The sequence below is a fragment of the Macrobrachium rosenbergii genome, unplaced genomic scaffold (assembly GCF_040412425.1).
Source record: "Macrobrachium rosenbergii isolate ZJJX-2024 unplaced genomic scaffold, ASM4041242v1 282, whole genome shotgun sequence".
In the NCBI taxonomy this organism is placed as follows: Eukaryota; Metazoa; Arthropoda; class Malacostraca; order Decapoda; family Palaemonidae; genus Macrobrachium; species Macrobrachium rosenbergii.
Window position 1 is genome coordinate 1,586,223 of NW_027100730.1, and position 24,878 is coordinate 1,611,100.

A 24,878-nucleotide genomic window follows, 5' to 3' on the forward strand; every position below is an offset into this window, starting at 1 on the left:
AATGTATACATACATAAATAATAATGAATACAGTGAAAAGCCTTGTGGTTTTCAATGCTGCAAAGGTGGAAAAATGCAAAGGAACTGCTGTTAAAAGTTCATATAGCCTACTAAGCGTAGGGTATTTTGGAGAGATAGACAAGGGTACAGGTACAGTGGATCCCCGCTACATCACGGTTCAGCATCTCGGCTTCAGTTAGTTGCGGGTTTTTCTGTGGAGCGTATCTCCAAAATTATTGCAGAAAATTCACTAATTCGTGGAATTTTTCTTAGAGCAATATTCACTAATTACTGTATTTTCTTTTTATTATCATTACTAAATACATTATGATAAAAAATGATTTACTAATATTCAAATAATATTAATGTAAACAGCAAAATATCAATAAATTGTAAAACTCTTAATGGACAGGCTTTATCATATGATGGTCTATAACAGGTTTTTAGTGATGGACGGGCTGACTCATATGAGTATTAATATTACGTGCCATATGATTTGGATGAATTTAGCGGGAAAGATGTTCATAGCACTTCAACGGTCCATGATGACTTGTGGTAACTGTAGTAGCTCAGCACAGGACAGAGGGGGATCAGTATGCCTTGAGACTTGACAGGGGAATGTACTGCCCCTCTCTACCCCATGACGTCTTTTTATTTATTTGCTCCTAAATATGCCAGGGATTGCTGTTGGTTTTAGTTCTTATTTTTTATGAGAATATGTCAGCTATAGTTGTAATTTTGCAAAGAAAAGTGCAAAGAAATATTAGAAAAAAGATGTACACAGTACTTCACAAAAAGTTACTGCATATTCCCATTTCAGTAAATTCGTAACTATTTTACAACAAATATACTCAGAATTTGTTACTGATTTTAGTTCTTATCTGTTGTGATATTGTATGAGCTGTAATTATAATTTTACAAAATAAAATAAAATAATAAATTATTAGAAAAAACATGCATAACTTGGTAAAATTAGCATATTTTTACAACCTTGGAAAAGAGGGTCTACATAGGGTTGTAAACAGTCACTTTCAATTTCCTGCGGAAGGTAGGGAAAAATATTTAAATTGTTTTTCTTACAGCATGCATTGGCATATCTTCCTCTTTCCATTGATGTGTTTTTTCTTAAACTGGCCAACCTTAAAGTTTGCCCGATGTTTAATATGTTTAGCCCGTCCCTTAGGGTTAAACCCCTCAAAATCACAAAGAGGCCTTTGCGTTGTCAAACTCTTAACACCCTTAGCAACACTAGCACTTTTTACTGCCTCTTTATGCTTTTAAAATGGTCTTATGGTGGATCTCAGTAGCTTAAACTGAAATGTTAAATCAATCACATGAGAGCCTCTTTCATACTTTTTAATAAACTCTTTTTCAAGTTCAATTGTGGTTTTTACCATTTTCCTTTTCAGCTTGCATGCAATGGCTTTCTTGGCAATGGCCCACAAAGACCCGGGAGTCTTTGCCGCCACCTGGTGGACAAGATGGTTGTTGTCCTAAGACTCAGCACTCGTCCACCACAGCATCCACTAACTCTCGAGCAAAGATAGAAGAAGAACCCAACAACGGTCCATTCCTCAAAGCCAAAGCCGACTCTGGACCATGAACTTGGATACCCAAGTCAGGGCAGCATCTATCCTCTTCAGTACCAAATTTGCCCACAGGTTTGCAATCTTGTGGGCCAGGTAGGCGATAGCCCTACCTCCAGGCCAGCACAGTCTCCCGAAGGTGGACTCCTCCTTTGGGGTTACAGAACCTGAGGAGGTAGTGACCTTGGACATTGTGAGCGACCACAGGTCCAAACACGAGCCTGTCTGGAACATTGCCATGGCAGTCGATTCCAGGTTTGCTGCTTCCTGCTGCATGAGGGTGATACCTTCCGCACTAAGCTGCTGCAGTGACAGACCTGGACCCAGATGAACCAAGTCCAGGTCAACCCGTCTGGTCGGCAGTGACTTCTCTGAGGGTATGTAGTAGCGCTTATGTTGAGGTAGAGGAGGAGGAAGCATCTTAGCTGAGCACCTAAAGCAGAGAAAATTCTCCTACCCAGATACCAGAGAGTTCGCCTGCGGTAAGTCCCATTCAGTAAGATCAGACCACGGCAAGCCCATCGAAGCCCTGGGTTCCTCATAGCCTATGTCCCCAGAAAGCTTCAAGGCCAGACAGTCGATCCACAGGTTTGGTCTTGGCCCCTTCCCCAAGATCACTTTGCTGAAAAATCCACTTCACGATCTCTGCAAAAGTCCTCTGTATCTTGGGAGTGTCCAGGTCCTAAGGGAAAGGAACCTTGGGTCCTTCCAGAACACAGTCCTCCCAGACTACTCACCTGTCAGGAGGGAGAACCTCAACAGAACCCCCACACCCCTGCTCACCCACTTGGGCATATGACCAGGTCGATATAAAGACCAAACCCTGAACGTAAGCCTTTGTGATAGAGCTGCGTTGGGTCGATGCATCCCAGTCACGAACCCTTCTGTCCGACCCACGGCCCCCCCTTATAACCACAGGAGGTTGAGGGAACAAGTGAGAGGGACCGAGCACTCTTCGATGCCCTGTGGAAGCTGAAGCCCCAGCAGAAGAGGAAAGCCTTGAGTGATCATCAACCCACAGTGACAATGGCTGCACTAATCTAGGAGAGCAAACCAGTTCACGTGAATGTGGTGGAGGGGGGGAGGGGTTGTCCCGAGGAGAGTGAACGGGATCACACGAACATGCACAGAAGCTATCGCCAGGTGAGCAGACCCATTCATGCGAACAAGGGGTGACCTGGGGAGAGCAATCACGCACTCTCAGGCGTGAACTAGGGCTGTCCTCCAGACGTGCTCCACTCTTCTTTGAGGCCATGGCCTCTAGACAAGGAGAAGACTGTGTGGGGGACCTCCCCGAAGCTTCTCCAGGTGTGTGGACTTACAAGTCGGCTGCAACTATACAGGTAGTCGTCGACTTACGACGGCATTAGGTTCTGACAGAGCGGTCGGAAGTCGATCTCGTCGTAAGTCGACCAACCACATATGTACATGTAGCCTATTCTGTACCTACTGTATATTATCCATCATATATTATATCCTAAGTATGACTAGCCTACATATACATTTTATATTATCCAAAAAATGTGCATGTATAGTACCTATTTTTACGTTTAGCATATGAAATCTTATCATGCTTGAACTCCTTGATTAATACTTACTTTTATTACTGAATTTAACATTTTTATTGTATGCGCATTCAAACCATGTCTGGTCTGTTTACATTTTCTTATCCGCCATTTGCATTGCCAATCGGCTACACGTATGACGTATTATTTACTTTTGTTTATTTATAGGTTTGAATTAAATACATACCGTCGACGTATAAGACGCACTTTTTAACAAAAAAATGGCCTAAAATCCCCTGATGTACATAATGTAGGCTCAAAATTTAAGAATTTTGGCCGAAATTATACATGAAACGTCAGGTAGATGCGTAAAATTCGGTGTTATCCTAATAACCTATTAAAAAACAAAGTTTATTATAATTATTTATCATTATCACACTTACCATCACCGCAATTACTACTGCTAGTATTATAATCAATATCTACGTTATTACCGATGTTTTCATTAAAATGTTAATATCATTATCGTCGTCTACAGCGGATCGCCGCATTCCACATTTATAGACATAAACAGTACGTGTGCTGCCACCTATTGGTGATTATCTTTATCTCGAGAGCTTTACGGATAACAAGGCAATTCCTGCTAACATTCTCTTTACGCATAACAACATGGCTTCGATCAATTGGTGGTTGACAATTCCTGCTACCATTCTCTTTAGGCATAATAGGCTAACAAGGCTTCGTTGAGTTGATACTTCTTAACTCGTGCTAGCATTCTCTTTTAAGAATAATAACATGGCTTTGTTCAGTTGCTCACGAGACTCGAGCCGTTACATAGGAAACATTTTTATTTATTGGATTTTACCCCTTGATTGCATACTTTTATAATATATAATGGATATATATAACATATATTACCGTAGGTAACATCATTATTAATGTTTTTGTTGATTCTGCCGGTAAGAAACGATGTTTACAAATGAATGTGTTGCAATCTATTGGTAAACCTATGAGGTAGCTTTCAGCAGCAGACAAAACATTCGATCGTAGTAAATGGCTGATTGTATAATACATATTTTGATAAATATAAATATGGTAAATAACTTCTTTATTAATGTTTTTGTTGATTCTGTGGGTAAGAAACAATATGCATACGATAACCCTAATACTACAGTTTTTACTTACCAAAATCATATGAGCATAGGCTAGAAACCTTATTTTTTCCCCTCAATGTCCTGCTGAAATTGGTGTGCGTCCTATGCAGACATGCGTATTATAAGCCATCAAATACGGTAATTTGTTATTACATTTGATTTATTTGCAAAAATAGAAATACAAAATACATTACAAAAATATGAATCTCTTACCATTTTCGAACGACACAAACACACAATGCTGCCAAAAGCTGAGCATCTCTCGGATATGAGCGCTGCTGCGGTAGCGGGAAAAGTATCGACGCGCTCGATATATTTTAGCAAAATATAAAATTAAATATTATATATTATTATATTGTCGAGCCGTCGTAAAGTAGGTCAGTCGTAAGTCGCATAGGTCGTAAGTCGACGACTACCTGTACAGGACCATGGCTGCATACTCGGGCGAGCCCTGGCAGGGGGTGAGGCATGCTTATCACTCACTCATTGCAGGGTCATGAGGCGATGCCTTATCAACCACAGCATGTGATAGGCTACTAAAGAAGGGGCATGCAGAGTAACCATAGTTGACGTAGAGGCCCTTGAGATGGAAGACATCATGACTGACAGTCAATGTAGTCACTGCCACAAAAATGGCAGTCACTGGAGGCATCACAAGATTACGGGATGCCTTCAGATGACTCAGCAGGCTCTGCAGCGAAGGAAAGTCAGGTTAACGGTGAGCAGTATCTCTTCACCCCAAAGAGGATTCCTCCCCCCACACAAGAACAAACAGAGACCACTAAGCACAGATCATCCCGGTCCCCAGCCCCCACAAGATGAGTACTGCCTGATGAACCAAGCGAAGATGACGAGGGGGAGATCGCTCCCATAGTAGTGACAGCCAAGGTTGGAAGTTTCGCAGGAAGGCAGAAGGAACAAGAGGGATCAGCAACAAAGGAGATGTGGGGGGCGTGTTACCACTAGACGAATCCTTGGGAGCCTCCTTCTTGTACCTTCACCTCTGCAAATACTTCACCCACTGCACGGGAGACCAGACACTACACTCGTCGCACGCATTATCCTGGGTACAGTCGTGCCCCCTGCAACTGGAGCAGAGGGCATGGGGATCAACATCAGAGGAAGAGCACTAGCGACTGCACTGCTTAAGGCTGGTCCTGGGACATACGCTGGGAACCAGCTTTTAGCTCAAGATGGCTTATTATCTGATTCTTGGGTTTGCATTTCTCATTCACACAAATATACTCGGATATATACACAAACACACAAAAAAAGAACGGTCCCACCACAAATGTTGAAAATGAAGCAAAACAGCAGGCAGGGCGGAGGGGAAACCAAGATCTCATAGCGTGGCGGCCAAAAGCAAAGTGAATGCTTACCATCCGGGTGGGCGGGACTCCCACCTGGTAGATGATAGTTAACTACCTAACTACCTTGTTTAAAATTTAACTACCTAACTACCTTGTTTAAAATTTAAATGACCGGTTTCCAGCCGCGCTGAAGCAAATTCCTCATGTTAAGACCGATGGTTTGTATACTGTGTAGGTACAAATAGATGTACAGTCCTATTGTGGTGGTAGTATGGAAAATTGGGCTTGTAAGAAGAGGCTTGTGTTTTTTAAATGAATCGTGTTTTTTGTTTTTTTTATATTAGTTTTTGAGTGTTTGTTAGTGTACGCCTATTTGATTGATCTTTATTTTTCTTTTTTTTTACTTGATTTGCTTGAGTGGGTTAGCGTAGAGTGAGGAGCTGCCCTTCTTCTTACCTGATAAGAAGAACGAAATCAAAGAAAGACAGTTAGAAGAGTAGTTGAAAATCGAGGAAGGGACAAAAGAGAGAAGTGGTAAGGAACATACGGAGAGAATGCGAAGCTGCCGGACTGCAGAAACAAGAACACTTGGTCAAGGCGCCCTTCTCCCTGTTCCTCCATACTCGAAGCTAAATCCTAAAAGGTGCCGATCTCGACATACTTGCAGCAAAGAAAGTTCAACAGCAGTTCGAAAGGAACAAAACTAGACGTTGATCGCTCCGATATACTAAGAAGTATATCAACAATAATACGTACTGGCTGATGTTGAGCAAGCTAACTCCCAATCAGAAGAAGTAGTCTCGGAGACCATAGTTGGGGTTCTTTTTGATAGTTGTGGGAGGTTTGTAGATTAAGATTTAGGAATCAAGGAAGTGTTAAGGTTAAGCTAACTACCAATCTGAAGGAGAAGTCTCAGAGACCATAGCAGTGGGAATACTATACAGTAGTATTAAGATTTACCGACAGCAAGGCGTAATTAGGTTAAGGTTCTTTTAATAGTTGGGGGGGAGGAACTATAGGATTAAGACAGAAGTAGGATATGTTCTGATGAATTATAGTGTTAAGGTCAAGTTAAGTTTCCATTCTGTAGGTTAAAGTAATAAATAGGTTAAAGACAGTCAGAGTCTCATTTAATAGCCTCCAAATCTGTTCCCATCATACTGCACCAATTGTGTATTAAACGAAAAGCCCCTACACTGTGTTAGCAAGATTTCAAGAATTCTGACAATGGCTAAAACATTTGAAACACACTTGGTGGAGAACAGGTGTACTAAACATGTCATCCGGGCAGCCATTTGATCTTTTTTGTTTGACAGCCAACTCGCCTATTGGCGCTGAGGTATAGCCTACTAAAGGATTCAGAGCCGATGGGACATGGTTTTTCAGCAACAACTTTTTACCAAAGCATCAGATAAAAGTGAAAGTTGGCAAATGTATATTTTATAACCCTACCTAATTTTTGCAAGTAATATTTAGTACCTAAGTTAGATAGTTGTGACGTTTATAGAGTAAAATGAAGTCGCCGATGCCGGAACCGAGAAAATCACAGATAAGGATCCTAAAACAATTCGTTACGTAAACGCAATATGCCATCGTGAGGCTCCGCCCATCCACCAGGTAGGCTGTGAATGGATATGCTTACAGTCTAGGCTTCAACAGGTTCGATAATTGCCAGAAGGATATGGAATTGTCCCCGTGGTTGCAAGACTGCATTTGTGCTACAGCTTGCCATTTTGTATACAAGTGAGAAGACCCATGGCAAGATTTACTATAGCGTGAGTGGGTAATTATTTCTATAGTGGGTCATAGTTACTTGGCCACCCCAGAAGTGTGGGCAGGAGCTGTTGTTAGACAATCCCGACCTCTAAATTATGTATAGTGTTAAATGTTTTATTTGTACATCTAAAACATATTCATTAAAACACAATGATTATAACAATATGTTCCTCATTCAAACTGATTTTAATATATTTTCCTTTCCATGCATATCAATATAAATCATGTTACGTTTGATTGATATTAAGTAGGTAAATAATAGCTTGCCCTCAAAATCTTGACTCCCACCATTACCTTTTATTTGCAGCGAGTAGGCTACACGAGCGCTGTTTAGGGTGCTGTATGATATGAATAAAAAAAACAAACAAAAAAAAATAGCAGTGGGTTACATTACCTGAAATGAAACGATGGCGTTGACCTTTACACCTCTAACAATTGAGGGACGTGAGGTATCATTGCTTTTCATTTGAATTCTACTTCTAGTGACTGCTCCTGACTTGCCACAAAATAATAATAATAATAATAATAATAATAATAATAAAATTATTGAGAATGCTCGCCATCATTGATATCGCTGATACCTAGGATGGGTACTAATATTAATTAGTGAATATGCCATCAGCAAGTGGGCAGAGCCACAGTGAAGAGACATTTTCCCCATATGTAAACTTCTCTTCACTGTGGGTGGAGCCTTATGACGTCATAGGTTAACGTCATTACATGTATTGTGTTCAAAACCCTTACCTGCGATTCTGATGGCTTTGGCATAGGAAACACACTTTTACTCTGATAAGTACCAGAACTACTGAACTTAGGTGCTAAGTAATACTTGCAAAAATTAGGTAGGGTTATAAAATATATGCTTGCAAACTTTCACCTTTACCCGATGCTTTGATAAAACGGTATTGCCAAAACACCGCGTTTCATCGGCTCTGAATCCCTCAGTAACTTTAAAGGAGGTAAGATTCATCCCAAATAATACTACAAATTTTTACCATTTGCATTTTTCCTAACATACAAACCTGAAGGTCTTTACATATGGATACTGCTTGCAGCGACAAGCTGGAACGGCCATTTAAATTTTAACAGGGTAGTTAATTACCAACGACAGGGGTGGGAGTCCCACCCATCCAGTCAGTAAGCATTCACTTTGCCTTTCGTCCCAGGTAGCAGAAGGAGGTGGGCCATTAATCTAAAGACCTTCAGGTTTGTAAGTTAGGAAAAATGACATTTTTCTAATAAAATAAAGTTTTATATACTTACCAAGTAACGTAAATAGCTATAGTTTCAAACGCGGCAGCCTAAATTCAAAATTCACGCTTGTAGCTGTCAGTAGACAGCAATGTAAGACATGGTGAGAAGCACCCCCAACTTGTGATGCATGGCTTCTTCTTCATGTTAAGAAACATCACCATCTTGTGACGGATGTCTTTTTCTTGAAAAAGGCCCACCTGTTTGAGAGAAGCGGTTTGGTTAGGGAAGAGTGAACACTATGAGGGCCCAATTTGTGGTAAGATATTCTCTGATTATTATTTGTAAACTCAATTGTATTCGTCAATTGTTTGTACCAACTTATTCTCTTATTGATGTTTGTAAACATTTGTATTCATCAATTGTTTGTACCAACTTAATACCAAAACATAAGCACTCAAAATTGTCTATTTCTGTTCTTACAGTTATCTTCACACGTGGGCCACTGTTAGACAACATAAAGATGAGAATAACGAACTGTGCCTCTTTGGACCACGAAAGGCAGGTGGATGAAAATAGAGTCAAAGGTCTCCATCACGCCTCCACAGCGCTAGCTCTTCAATCGTGTTGTGTAGGTGACTAGTCTCGCTCACTAACAGAAATGCCAGGAACAACTTAGCAGACGATCTCATCCTGTTTGTGTCCTAGGTCCATGAGAGGGGAGGAGGGAGGGCTCAGATCATGTAGTTACCTGGTAAGTATATATATAAAACTTTATTTCATTATAAAAATCACAATTTTTTAAAAGTAAATTATATTTTTCCTAACTATACAAACCTGAGGTCCTTTACATTAGGAACTACTTACAGCGAAGCTGGAAATGGCCGTTAAAACTCTTGAACAAGGTGGTTAGGCAGTAACTACTATCACGTAAGTGGGAGTCCTGCCTGCCCAGATGTAAACATTCCAATTTGCCTTTTGGCCCAGGTTTCAGATTGAGGGGTGGCATGAGGTGGGCATAAATGTAATGTAAAGGACCTGAGGTTTGTATAGTTCGGAAAAATACAATTAACTTTAAAAAACTTTGATTTGTTCCTACACGATATGCAAACCATCAGTCTTCTATATTAGGAAGACTAGCTTGTTGGAGGGAGGAATCTGAGCGAGTCTCTTAACTGACTGGAATTTGCCACACCTGGGCTGCTACCCCTGGTCGAAAGAGTGAGGAGTACCGTGCCTCTGACATGTTGATCAGAGTATAGGAACTGAGAGATCAATTGTCAGATTTCTGGACCTTTTCGAATGAGTGAGGAATTGTAATTCATACGAAAATAGGGTAGGAAGAATCTTAAGAGTCGGAGGCAGTAAGACAAAAGCCAGAAAAGGGTTTGCCTTATTACCAGGGTCTCCTCCCTCCCCTTGCTAGATGGAGCAGGGTGGCTTCTATGATTCTAGGAAAGAAAAATAGATTGGGTGCTCGATGTTTAAGCTTACTGCATCAGACACCAGTTCCAATAAGTGTCGGTTCAAGTCCCATTCTCTGCCCAAAGCAGGAGGACAAGGAAGGAGGGGGAGGAGGGGCCTGTCACTCTTGTAATCTCTCTCACTTCCAGAACTGTACATGTCCTCTTATAAGAGCCAGGTAAGAAAACACGACTTGAGCAGGGGGTTCTAAGGACTCATGGGCAAAAACCTGAAGGTAGAAAGACATAAATGTGGTCTGATGAGACCACATCTCTGCTTTCATACCGACAGAAATTCCCAGAATGCAAGGGACGGACAAAGCCATTGACTTCATGAGCTCTCAGGCAGAGTGTACAGGTGTCGCCAATGTCAGCTGCAGAGTATGCCCTTCCGATCGTCTCATGAAGCCAGAAAGAAAGACATGTCCTTGGACACTCCCTTCTTGGGCGAGTTAGGACTAGCACAAAATCGTCGACACCACTTGGAGATGTCGAGCCGTCTTTGGAAAGTACCACAGCACCCTAACAGGACAGAGCAGCAACTGATCTGGATCATCAACTACAAAGTCCAAGGAGGAGGGGATCATGAAGAACTCGATCCTGGCAACAGGTGCCGACGGGTTCGGAGTTTGCTACAACATCTGAGATGGAGTCGAGCTCCTGATCCCCATCCCTTGAATGCTCACAGCAAAGAAGGTCCATGAAGATCATTTATCCTCTTTTCCAATGGTGAAGTGAGACAAGAGATGGTCTTGAGAGTCGGATCTCTGTCTGATGACTCTCGCAAGGGTGCATACAGAGCAGGAGACAGGAACCCTAAACGAGAGTCACATGCTGCCCGGGGGCCTGAGGTCCCTGGAAGATCAAGACCAATTCGAAGCTTCTCATCAGTAGCTAAATCTCGACTGAAGAGAAAAGGGCTACTTTCAGGTGAAACACTAGGCTGAATGTGGACCTAAACCTTTACAACTGAACCGCAGAGAAGCAACTCTCGGCGAAGAAGATGAGGAAGTCTGCGACCTGCTGAAGAGTGGCTCTGACCAGAGACAAAGTCCCGCCAACGACATCAACTAGTGAAGGAGGCTCCAATCCCTGGGTACTGCCCTGACCCAGAGGAAAACAGATACGTCTCCTGAAGGATATCCACCACCAGGTCTCAGCTATGTTGCTGTCATATAGTCCAATGACTTGACAGTCATTCCTTCATCAAGGCACCAGCAGGAGGAGAATGCCGTTCTGAGCTTTCTCCCTTCCTTTCCTCCCTGACTGGAAAGAGGGTTGAAAGAGACATACGTATGCATGATTTCTAAGAAGAGAATGAGGAAGCCTGGGTGTTCTGCAAGAGCCCTTTGAAGCCTGAGACTTCTTGAGGGCTGAGGAAAGGCCAGCCTGCCATTGTCCGGAGGACAAGGCAGTTGCTCTGGCATGTTCTTTGACTACATAATGAACACGTAATACATTTATTTAATTTATAACCTTATTCTGGTGTTTAGCTACCTAATTATTTAAATATCTAGACCTCTGGCGTCCCGAAAATTCGCTAGGGTTTCCCATCCAAGCCCAATGGCTGCCAGAGTTTACCACTGATGTAAAGGAAACGGAATCAGCATCTATGGGTACGAATTTTTTGCAAATTTGACGCAGGAAATGGACAGTATGTTTACACAAGTGACTCAGCAAATATCGAGACTGCATCACTTGTCTACTTTTAAAAGTGTTTTAAATAAAAATTTTGAGAGCGTCATGGCTGGTAAGTTAGCACCGCACATGGCTAAACCTTAATGAACCTCTGTTTAATCGGAAGCATTCCATTATTTCGTAATTTAGAGAAAAGGGTTACTTTGATCTGAACATAGAGGTCTCGGCGTGCTGTATAGAGGGAGCACAAGTCTCACTGATGCTGATGGGGGCGCATTCAAAGGCATTTTCTGGAAGTGTTTAGAGGGCGGGGGGAATTACGCAACATGTCACGGCCCGATCATTTACCTTAAGCAGTAAGCTAGGCTAGCGGTGTCAGTAGGTACATCAGGGTAGACTACCCGGATGGGTAGAAGTAAGGAGTAACTCTGCATCAGGGATTTCCTTGTAAATCTTTCTACAATATTTTGGTTGCTTATTAACAATTTACAGTGAACCCTCGTTTATCGCGGTAGATAGGTTCCAGAACTGGCCGCGATAGCTGAAAATCCGCGAAGTAGGGACACCATATTTATAGTATTTATTCAACATGTATTCAGACTTTTAAAACCCTCCCTTTACATAGTACTGTTAACAAACCACCCTTTACAGTAATGTACAGATATCTACAATACGTACATACAGTACACAGGCACAAATGATAAGCAATAAAACAGTAAGTGAACATAAAAAATAGAAAGATTGTTATGGTGCCTACTGTACAATGCATGTTTTACACCACGTAGAGTTGGAAGTTACAATAAAGCCCTCCTCTAAACCACCCTTTAATGTACAGCAATCTAAAACATTTAAAATGTTAGACTATTAAAGTATATAAAGAAATAAAGATTGTTACTGTACCCACCATGAAAGAAGTTGAAGAAAACTTGAATGATGATGGCGATGAATTTGCTGCACAGTGGAAATGATGATGATGAAGCTGATGATGTCTTCTACTGTGCAGCCAACGATTGTATTTTACGTCTCTTCAGACCGAGGTGTCTTTTCCTGGGACACCTCTTCAGCTTCTTCCTGGGACACTTCTTCAATTTCTTCCCAAGGCATAGTAGCAGCAGGAACTGGCTCTTTTTTGCGAGGCTGGAAGAACATTGGGATCGGAAGTTGCTGCCGCTGCTTCTTTTTTCGATCGAAGAGCATCCTGTAGGGAGCCATGTCTTCATCGATTTTGTTGCAGAACTGCACAGAACGAACCATATCCTCGTCCCATTCTTGTGACAATTCTTTCAGCTCCTTCGCTAGGTTGCAGAGCTTGGCAAGCCGTTCTAATGTTAAGCCTGTTTCTTCGACAACTTCTTGGGTCTCTTCCTGTGGTTCATTTTCTTCCTCACTGGCTGATTTTGAAAGGTCTTCGAGGTCTGCGTCAGTTAGCGGCTGGGAATGGCAGTCCAACAACTCGTCAACGTCTTCCGTCGTCATGTCGCCAAACCCGTCACCTCCAATTATCGCAGCCAACTGCACAGCTTTCTGTACTGCAGAGTGTTGAATCTCGGCAGGCGAAATCCTCGTCGACGTAAACAATCTCGGACCACAACTTCCTCCAGCTTGCGTTAACGGTAGCAGGTTTCATTTCTTGCAGTGCCTTCTGGATGTTCTGAAGGCACGTGGCAGTTGTGTACTGCTGCCAGTACGCCTTCAAATTGAATGTTTCATCCTCATCTTCTTGGGCGGCATCCACACACGCAACGAGGTCCGCCAAGGTATTCTTCATGTAGAGGGCCTTGAACGCCCTGATAACCCCTGGTCCATCGGTTGAATTAAGGGCGTTGTGTTGGGTGGCAGGAACTCAACCTGAATGCCCTCATGCGAAAGATCAGTCGCGTGTCCACCAGCGTTATCCAACAGGAGAAGGATCTTAAATGGCAAGCCCTTCTCTAAGAGATATTTACTGACTTGTGGGATAAAACACTGGTGGAACCAGTTGGAGGTCAGCATCTCCGTAATCCATGCTTTTGGATTATGCATCAATACACGGGAAGGAGATTCTTATTTTTATTTTTCAAAGCACGAGGGTTTTTCGACTTATAAATAAGCCCTGGCTTTAGCAAAAATCCCGCAGCATTGCCACACATAAATAAGCCCTGGCTTTAGCAAAAATCCCGCAGCATTGCCACACATCACGAGGGTAACACAATCTTTGAATGCTTTAAAGCCAGAGGCTTTGGCTTCTTCTTTGAACAGGAAAGTTCGCGATGGCATTCTCTTCCAAAACAAACCCGTCTCGTCCATATTAAAGACTTGTTCGGGCTTGTATCCACCTTCAGCGATAATATTCTTGAACGTCTCATTCGCTTAAGTTTCAGCAGCGACCGTGTCAGCGGAAGCAGCCTCGCATGCAGGGAAACACTTTTCAGGCCGAAGCGTTTCTGAAACTTGGCGAACCATCCTTTGCTGGCGGTAAAACGTCGTGTCTGAGGCTGGGAATCAGTGGATGTCCCTGCTTGAGGGTCATCTACATCATCTTCGTCGTCTTCCTCTTCTTCTTCAGCGTGGTCACCATCATCTTGAGGTTCCTTTGCCGCGAAATTCTCATACAACCTCAAAGCCTTGGTTTGGATGGTGTTCGTATCCAAGGCTATTTTCTTCTTCCGGCAGTCGGCAATCCAGATTGACAAAGCACCTTCCATACGGACGATCGTTTTATTATGAGCCGTAACAACTCGCTTTGCTGACTTGCTAAAGGTGATGGCAGCCGTCTTCTTAATCTTCACCTCATCCTTCTTAATGTAGCGAACGGTGGATTCGTTCACTCCAAAATGGCGGGCCACGGCCGCGTAACTTCTCCCTTCCTTCAACATATCGAGAAGTGTCACCTTCTCAGCAATCGTCATCATTTTCTGTTGGCGTTTAGGCTCAGTACCAGCCTTAGCAGAAGCAGAACACTTGGGAGCCATTGTAGGGTTAAACAAAGTTAAAAAAAGTTCAACTTCAAACACACACTGTCACGCACAGCACTGGTAATGTAAACAGCATCTATCTACCGAGAGCAGGAAAACGGCGGTGGCGAAAGATGCTGCGTGTCAGAGACAAGGGAAGCTGCTGTGGTCGGAGAAACGGTCAAAACACCAATCACAGGCGAGATTACAAAACTTGGGAGCTGATTCGTCATCTATCACCAATGGAACCAATCACAGCCCATCTTACATGCTAGTTTCAAATTCAAATATACTTTACGCTATTTTATGCTTTTTTGTTGTAGTAGTATAGGTTTATTCGAGATGTGATTTTTGTAACAAACAATATTATTGGATGCAGTACAAAAGATTCATGGAAAAGATGCACATTCATTACATTTGTATTTTATAATTAGTATATATGTAGCCATCAGCAGCCTTACACCATTCAAATATGACAACGTCAGACTGCATCTGATTAGAGTTTCATGTTCAGTTTAATTTTACTAGTACTATAATGAATTATCGTATGATCACATTCTCTTTTTGTTTAATTTCATTTTGTACTGAATTATATGTCACAATGCAATGAACCAACAGTACTAGCAGATATTAATAATTATTAATGGAATTAATGAAATATTTGGGTCTTCATATATCGCGACTATTTTTGAAATTTCCGGAAAATCCGCTATGTATATATTTTCTCTTATAATATACATACGTAATGGAAAAAATCCGCAAAGTCATGAATCCGCGATAGTCGAACCGCGAAGTAGCGAGGGTTCACTGTACCTTCAATTTTTGTCACACGACTGTAATTAACCTGTAGTTAACCGCAGAACTCCGTCCAACAACGTAGGGGACCCGTTGGGAAAGTGGGGTTATGGGTGGGGTATACCTCCGGCACAGGGTGACTTGCTCCCCCACTGTGTTATTATCCTATAATTTTGGGGACAGCTAGAGAAAGCGGGGTTCTGGGTGGGGTACACCACAGCAGGTGAGAAGGCGATCAGATCTTACTATACATTGCATTACAGAGACGAAAAACCCTTACAAAAACACAGAAGGAACAAAACGACCGAGGTTGCCGTTACAAAGGTAAATCCTTTCACTGCTACTGCTGTTTTGTATGCTGCCACGCATGCGCACTGTTATAGGGGAGCTATCAGTACACAGCCCAACTGCTTACCGAGGAAAAGGGGGCTGGGGGTCTGAGGCCTATAAATACCCATCCGACCAATCACATTAGACCACGAACTCTACATTGAAGAAAACCCTCCTCATTCTATGTACTATAGCCCAAATTAAGTATTAGGAACGGGGGGACACATTGGGGAGGATCCATACGCCAAGTTACTTATGTTTCTTTCTGTTCCATTTTTTATAACTGGCTTTTCTTTCTGCTTACTGTACTTTTATTTCCAAATCCTTATCCATAATTATTACCGCTCCGATACATTACCACGTTCCCGTCAGGTGACGTTTGCCCTTGCGTTACAACAGGGCATTACAGTTGTGGACAGGCCCTGAAGAATGGGCTGCACCCTACAGGAACTTTGAGGAAAAGGGAGTTTCAGGAGGAATTGAGAAGATTTTCCCAACAGCAGAAGGGGTGTGGGGGGGATTCATACGTGATCTTCACAGGTTAGACCTACACCTTTCCAACCGTCTGCTTGTGTTGGAAGCATTCAAAACCCGTTTACCTACTTTAACTTTGTCCTTTTTAATTCATTTAGGTTTACTTTAAAAGGGGGGGGTCCAGGGGAGCAAAGCCCCCTGACCAGGTAATGCAGCCTACTAGGTTAGGTAGGTTAAGTTACTGTAATAACCTAGATTTTACGTTTTCTACAAAGAAGGGCTAGGTCAGGTTAGATTAGGTTAGTATAATAACATCACAATTTTCTAAAGTAAATTGTATTTTTCCTAACTATACAAACCTGAGGTCCTTTACATTAGGAACTGCTTACAGCAAAGCTGGAAACGGCCATTAAACTCTTGGACAAGGTGGTTAGGCGGTAACTAACATCCAGTAGGCAGGAATACCCGCCTGCCCGGATGTAAACATTCTAGTTTGCCTTTCGGCCCAGGTTTCAGATTGAGGGATGGCATGAGGTGGGCATAAAAATGTAATGCGAAGGACCTCGGGTTTGTATAGTTAGGAATAATGCAGTTTGCTTTAAAAAACTGTGATTTGTTCCTGCACAATGTACAAACCATTGGTCCTTTACATTAGGAAGACTCGCTGGTTGGAAGGAGGAATCTGAGCGAGTCTCTTTGAACTGACTGAAGTTCTGCACACCTGGGTTACTCCTGGTCGAAAGAGGGAGGAGGAATACCGTGCCTCTGACATACTGATCAGAGTATAGGAACTGCGAGATCAAATGTCAGACATGTGGACCTTTTCGAATGAGTGAGAAATCGTAACTCATACAAAAAAGGCTGGGAAAAATCTAAAGAGTTGGAGGCAGTAAGTAAAAACCTGAAAAAGAGTTTCCCTTATTGCCAGGGTCTCCTTCCTCCCCTTGCTAGAGGAAGGAGTGGGATTGCTTCTATGATTCTAGAGAAAAAAAAAATAGAACGGGTGCTCGATGTGTAGACTTACCGCATCAGACGCCAGATCCAGCAAGTGTCGGTTCGAGTCCTATTCTCAGCCCGAAGGGAGAGAAGTAGGACAAGGAAGGAGGAGGCGGAGGAGGAGAGGCCAGTCACTCTCAGAATCCTTCTCACTTCCGGAACCATTTACCTTAGGTGAGATGCTACCTGTTCTCTCAAAGGAGCCAAGTAAGAAAACACAACTTGTTGAGCAGCCACCACAGGACCAAGGAAAAAAGGTTCCAAGGTCCTGTGGGCAAAGACCCAAAGGTAGAAGACACAGATGTGGTCTAATGAGACCACATCTTGTTTCCAAACCGACAGAATCTTCTGGAATGCGAGGGATGGACCAGGCCATTGACTTTGTGAGCTCTCGGGCAGAGTGTACAGGTGTCGTCGTCGCCTGCTGTAGAGTACATCCTTCCGATTGCCTCGCAAGGCCAGAAGAAAGATGTGTCCTTAGACACTTCTTCCTTTGGAGAGTCAGTACTAGTGAAAAAGTCGATAACATCCAGGTTAGGGATGCCAAGCCTTTTTGGAAAGTGCCCCAGCACCCTAACAGGACAAAGTAGCGACTGATCTGGGTCACTGTAACCGATTACAAAGTCCAAGGAGGAGGAAAGCAAGAAGGACTCAAAGCTGTCAATAAATGCTGATGGATTCGAGTCCACTACAACATCCTGAGACGGAGTCAAGGCATTGATCTCCATCCCCTGTAGGTCCACAAAGGTCGTTCATCCTCTACACCAAGGTCAGAGCGAGATGAGATGGTCTGATGACTCTCGCAAGGGCGAGTACAAAGCATGAGACAGGAACCCTAAACAAGAGTCACATGCCACCCAGGGCCCCTGGGACAGCAAGACCAATAGGAGCTTCTCATCAGTATCTAAATCTCAACTGATGAGAAAAAGGCTCTTTCAGATGTAAGACTAGCCTGGATAGGGCCAACATCTTTCACAACTGAATCGGAGAGAAGCAACCCTCAGCGGAGGAGACAAGGAAGTCCGCAACCTATTGAAGAGCGGCTCTGACCAGAGAAAAAGTACTGTCAACGACACCAACCAGTGAAGACGGCTCCAATCCCTGGGCACTGCTGCAGAGGATGATAGAGATATCCAGCTATTTCCATTGCTGCTCGGCGAGAAGCCTGTGCTTGCAAGGGAAGCCGGATAGTCTCTAGTCGTGAAGGCACAGGGATTGCACTGCCTGAGGAACCACGTCATATGTCGCTGACACAGAGGTCTGGTCAGGGAGGAACTCTTCTTGGTGTCTTGGAGGCAGAGCTAGAAGGTCAGGCAAAAGGCGAAGTCTTCCAGCATTCATCTAAATTCGGGGTGAATGACACTTGCTGAACACCTTGCGAATTAGACAAATACGAAGGGAAGATGAGGACGTCGAGGTTTTTCCCACCATGTCAGCATGCATCACCATAGCGGTCCGTGGGTCTGGTATGATTAAGCAGAAGACCTGCAGACTTCTGTTGAGCCGGGAGGCAAACAGAAGGATGATACGGAGCCCTCAAGTCGAGCAACCTCTATGAAGAATTGAGTGAAGGGAGCTCTCTGTCCCCATCACTCGATGCCAGAGGCTGAGCTTGTCTGCCTCTACATCCCATTACCTGGAATGCATCTGGCTAACGGCTCTACACAGTGCACCAAAGTTCATTTGACCACCTACAGCCAACCAAAGTAACAAGAGGGAAACGAAACCCCTCTTTGTTTGCTGACATATGCCACTACTGTGGTGTTGTTGCCTAACAACACCCCAGAGTGTCACAAAAAACCGATCCTGAAACTCTCGATCGGTACATCTGAGAACAGAAGCGTGTTGCAAGGAGAGTATGCAGCCATATTCAGAGGTTCCTGTCATTCAAGCACCAGCCTAAATGCTCCCTCATCCTTCAAGAGAGGGAAGGATTAAGAACTGGAAGCAGATCTCCTTCATTCTCCATGAAGAGAATAGAAGGCAAAGCTGCCCCTTAAAGGACAGCTTCTGCAGCAGTGACAACAGGACACTGAAGACCACTAGTTCTAGTCAGGCTGGCTGCTCCCGAAGTCGGGAACACGGGAGAGGAGACGGAACGGAAGTTCAGTGAAAGGTGGCTGAGATCCGAAGGAAATAGATACATCTCCTGAAGGATATCCACTGCCAGGTCTCTGCTATGTTGCTGTCATACAGTCCAATGACTTGACAGTCATTCCTTCATCAGGGCACCAGCAGGAGGACAATGCCGTTCTGAGCGTTCTCCCTTCCTCTCTACCCTCTGCCCTCTTCCCAATGGAACGAGGGTTGAAAAAGACACATATGCACCCTTTTTGAGGAGAAAAAGAGGAAGGCTGGGTGTTCTGCGAGCTCCCTTGGAACCTGAGATTTCTTAGGGATTGAGGATGGGCTAGGCTGTCATTGTCCGGAGAACAAGGCAGTTACCCTGGCACATTCCTTAACTCCTGTAATATCTATCTACCCTCTGCAAAAGAGAGGGGCAGCACCTAGTAAAGGTCCATTCCTGAGGGAATGTTGAGACTTGGGACTTACTAGAATGGGGATCTGAATCAGGACAGTGTCCCTCTTCTTAGCACCAGGATTGCTCACAGGTTGCTGTCTGGTGACGGGAGTGCAACTGAAGTCTGCACACCCACGACTCCCGAAACGCAAGACCCTGGGGTAAACAATTTAGTTCCCATGGCTGAAGGCCAGGAAGAGTCAATGAGAGATCCCACTGCCTCCCTGTGAAGGGAGGCAGCCCTTAGAAGCCCCATGGCTTAGGGGAGGGAGGAGCAGCCTTCCTCTTCTACAACTGCTGTTTTGAACACTGTTTCAGAACGAGCCTCAGAAGAAGGCAGGAGAAGACAAAGTCCAAGATCAAGGTGAAGATGACTACATCTTACAGGACTTCTTGGAATGGAATGTAAAGTCTAGACCAGAGGCCAAGCACTGGAACCTGTGAGATCATTCAGTGCTGGAAATGATATTGACGGTTGGTAAGTTCAAAAGGTGTAACAGGAGGAAAACCTCACAGTTGCACTATGAAATAATTGTTAGGAGAGGGTATATAGCAAGATGGAAGATAATATGAATGGAGGTACAGTCAAAGGAATGACGGGTTGCAGCTAGGGGCCCGAGGGAAGCTGCAAAGAACCTACAGTAATGCCTACAGGACTACTTCTTCGATCTCTTCTCTGACGTCTTGTACAGGATGGTGGTCAGGAACACAGGAATCGCCAGGGCAGCTAAATCAAGAAGCAGCCCAGGCGACAGGAACACCAGGTTAAGCAACAGGAGCGACCAGGGCACCTGAGGCAGGAGGCACGACAGGAGCGGCCAGGTCGGCAGGAGCTTCAGGAACGTCAGCAGCGGCGACAGGGGCAACCACGCAGCTGGGGCAGGAGGCACAGCAGGAGCTGCCCAGTGACCGGTCACCAGGGCAACAGGAGCAGTCAAGACAAGAGACACAGCAGGAGTAGACAGGACCACAGATACATGGAAATCGCAGACACTGACGTGGACCTACACCATCAACACCGAGGTATTGTCGTTCCCGAAGTAACCACTGTATGAGTGTCACAGGGAAACTCCTCAAGGCTAAGATATCCAACAGTGAGATATCCAGCCACCTACTGCTGTGCCTACGATGCTCACAGTCAACCTGAAGAAAAAAGCAAAGATGATTAATAGAGGGAGACTCCTCTCACTCCAAGGGGAACTGCCCTAAGAAGCAAGAGGAGGCCCCTGGGAAGAGGTCACCCAACTGCCCACCCCACCGCGATCTTCGCCCAACGAGTGAGCGAAGAGGGTGAAGGAGAGATCTCTCCCGAAGGAGAGACAGCGAGAAGGGAAAGCTTACTGGGAGAAACGAGGACGAAGGGGCGGCTACCAAGGGCGCTGTCAGGAGTGAAAAGTTTCCAACGACACCCAGCAACCTTCCTCCGAAGTTTCCTACTGGCAAACTCGTCCACAGTGAGGCGGCGAAGAGCAACACTTAAGCACAAGTCAGAATAGCGATACAGTCACGCCCTTGTACAAGCAGAGGTCGTGAAGTCCAATAAAAGAGTAGCGAACTGGTTACCCCCTGGCCGCCAACCCTAAGACACACACACGCTGGGGGATGACAGCCCATGCAAGGCTATCAAAAATTCGTGAGTTTGTATATTAACAAATATCAAACACACACAATATATACACAAAAAGATAAAAAAGATCCCACCGGGAAAAAGAGCTTAACGACAGTTACGCAAAGAGCTCCAAAAACACATTTGCAGTGCATGACAGCCAAAAGCAAACTGGAATGTTGACATCCAGGCAGGCAGGTATTCCCGCATATTGGACGGTAGTTACTGCCTAACCGCCTTGTCCAAGAGTTTAATGGCCGTTTCCAGTTTTGCCATAAGTATTTCATAATGTAAAGGATCGATGGTTTGTATTTCGTGTAGGAACGACTTTATTTTACGATTTCTATAATTCCCCCCCCCATTCAATTAACACGGCCTACTAGGGTAGGTTCTACAGGTTATTATGATAACGTTTACAAAGCTTTTTCTTTAGGTTGCTGTAACCTTTGGTGTGTTTTACAGAGTTCTGACTCTTCAGGCATTACCGCGCCACTACACATTATCGCTTGGAAAGGTTCTAACATTGCGTTGAAAGTTCCTACTTTTATACGAAGTTACTTATACAAACCCCCTTCGCTCCATTTCTCAGTGACGTCATTTCCCCCAACCCCCTTTCTCTCAACCTGCCCAAGCCGATTTTCCGTCACAGGCCTACGTATTATAGACCTTCACTGACTGCATACTTCATCTCGGTACAATGGCTGAGTCCTTGCCTTCAATCTCGCACTCCTCTGAGCCTTTAACTAGCCATGCCTTGCCCATTACTTGCGAGAACTGTTACGTTAATTACCAGGAACTTAAAGTTTATCATTACGGCAATCATGACAGGTTAATTCTAGTGATACATTTTCAAGACCCCAATGCCAGGTTTCACGCTTTTTTGAAGGCGGCGGGCTGATTTGTACTCACTGAGTTTCTAAGGTAAGGCTTTTAGTGCTTTACATTTTTTGAGGAAAGTGTATGATATTTTTTCTACTTTCCTAATGCATTCCTACCCGACCCCACCCACCCGTTTTGTCGCTTCCCTCACTAGGTGCCCGTGCGCTCTGCGTAGAACCTTCTGCCTACCCCCCACCGCCGCTTCTCACCTTCCCCCGCATTTGGGGGATGTGAGAAGCTCTCGCCTTGCCTTCCCCTTCCCTCGCCCGCTTCCTCCCAGCAACAAATGGCTCCCTGGCGTTTTAAACGTCCGAAGGATGCTTCCGTAAAGCGAACATGTCCACCCCGAATTCCCACAGTCCCCCTTTACTGCTGGGTAGAGATAAGCGGTGAATAACAGTCGGCCAACACCAAACACCTGTGACTCCTTCATCGGCAGCCCTAAAATTATAAGGAAATACCAGGAATGTTTTAACCTATTAAATCAGATGCGTGGGGTGGCGGGCCAGCCCTTTGCATGTAGGGTGGGGGTCAGTAATTCGGGAAGGCGGCTGTGCATAAATTTGTGTCCGCTCCTGCCCCAAAAAAAAAAAAACCGGTTTCCCAACAAGGTCCCGCCCCAAAAAAACGGGTTTCCCAACAAGGTCCTGCCCCCAAAAAAAAAAACCGGTTTCCCAACAAGGTCCTGCCCCAAAAAAACCCTGGTTTCCCAACAAGGTCCCGCCCCCAAAAAAAAAACCCGTTTCCCAACAAGGTCCGCCCCCAAAAAAAAAAAAACGGTTTCCCAACAAGGTCCCCCCCCAAAAAAACCCGGTTTCCCAACAAGGTCCCGCCCCCAAAAAAACTGGTTTCCCAACAAGGTCCCGCCCCTCCCCCAAAAAAACCCGGTTTCCCAACAAGGTCCCGCCCCCAAAAAAAAAAAAAAAACGGTTTCCCAACAAAAAAAAAAACCCGGTTTCCCAACAAGGTCCCGCCCCAAAAAAAACCCGGTTTCCCAACAAGGTCCCGCCCCAAAAAAAAAAAAACCCGGTTTCCCAACAAGGTCCCGCCCCAAAAAAACGGTTTCCCAACAAGGTCCCGCCCCCCCCAAAAAAAATGGTTTCCCAACAAGGTCCCGCCCCCAAAAAAACGGTTTCCCAACAAGGTCCCGCCCCAAAAAAACGGTTTCCCAACAAGGTCCCGCCCCCCAAAAAAAACCGGTTCCCAACAAGGTCCCGCCCCAAAAAAAAACGGTTTCCCAACAAGGTCCCGCCCCAAAAAAAAAAAAACTGGTTTCCCAACAAGGTCCTGCCCCAAAAAAAAACCCTGGTTTCCCAACAAGGTCCCGCCCCCCAAAAAAACGGTTTCCCAACAAGGTCCCGCCCCCCCCAAAAAAATGGTTTCCCAACAAGGTCCCGCCCCAAAAAAAAAAAAAAACGGTTTCCCAACAAGGTCCCGCCCCCAAAAAAACGGTTTCCCAACAAGGTCCTGCCCCTCCCCAAAAAAACGGTTTCCCAACAAGGTCCCCCCCAAAAAAAACGGTTTCCCAACAAGGTCCCGCCCCCAAAAAAAACGGTTTCCCAACAAGGTCCCCCCCCCTTAGCGTTTGTTGTAGCCTTTGGCATATTCATCTACTGGAGGTTTACGTGAAAATTACGTCAAAATAGACGTTTTTTTCGTGTATTGGTCAAGTCTACCTCCCGGTCTCGCCCTCGGGAGACCGAAAACGCATGATGAATTTAACCATATTTAACTCAAAACCACCGATTTAACACGACTTTTAACTAATGAATTCAACTTCAATGATTGATTTAACCTTCCGTGTTATTTACATAACGGAAATAACAAAAAACGAGGGAATTAACGATCGAAATAACGACCGACTGACATCGGCAACCGAGAACGAGTCCGAGAACGCCTCTTAATTCAACCATATTTAACTCGAAAACCGGAACTCAACTCAATCACCAACTCACGAATTCAACCACAATCGTTGCTTTACGTCGGCTGACCTTCCATTCGATCATTCAGTCGATATTTCCAGTCGAAATTGACCGGTTTCCGAGACCGACTTCGAAACCGAACGGCGAGACGGGCAGCCATTTGTTTACAAACATTGACTGACTCTTTCCACCGAAGGTGATTAGGTCCTTTGTTTGAGTCATTTTTGGTTTGTAAAATGCTTTTTTTAACATTTTAAACGAATAAAAATTTATTAGATATATTTTAGATGTATCATTTCAATATAAACTTGAGTTATTTTACTTATAAAAGTAATTAGTAAAGCATTTTTGGCGAATGAACTACTTTCTACAGTTCACGGTATCATAAGAGTGTATCGCCAGTATGATATTTTATTTTACTTATATTTATGGGTTAATAATAAGGTATTTTCACATGTTACGTCGATGAAAATGTGATAATTAAAATTTAGATGTATTATTTTAATTGTAAAACGAGTTATTTAACTGATAAATGTAGTCGTTAGGGCATTCTTGGAGTGACTCGTAGACTTCTCATTTTAGGTCATTAATATGGGTTAAAATTACGTATTTTAACATATTAGAAAATGTAATAACTATTATATATATATATATATATATATATATATATATATATATATATATATATATATATATATATATATATATATATATATATATATATATATATATATATATATATATATATATATATATATATATATATATATATATATATATATATACACCTATATATATA

The 24,878-nt window shown here is 43.8% G+C and overlaps 1 protein-coding gene and 1 pseudogene across 1 annotated transcript in view; one reads left to right on the forward strand and one right to left on the reverse strand.

Moving 5' to 3' along the window:
- The window catches only part of LOC136838232 (zinc finger protein OZF-like), a 28,276-nt pseudogene extending 4,031 nt beyond the window's left edge, over positions 1-24,245 (reverse strand).
- Positions 1-24,878, forward strand: part of LOC136838228 (zinc finger protein 271-like) — a 526,618-nt gene that overhangs the window by 27,634 nt on the left and 474,106 nt on the right. The window lies entirely within an intron of this gene.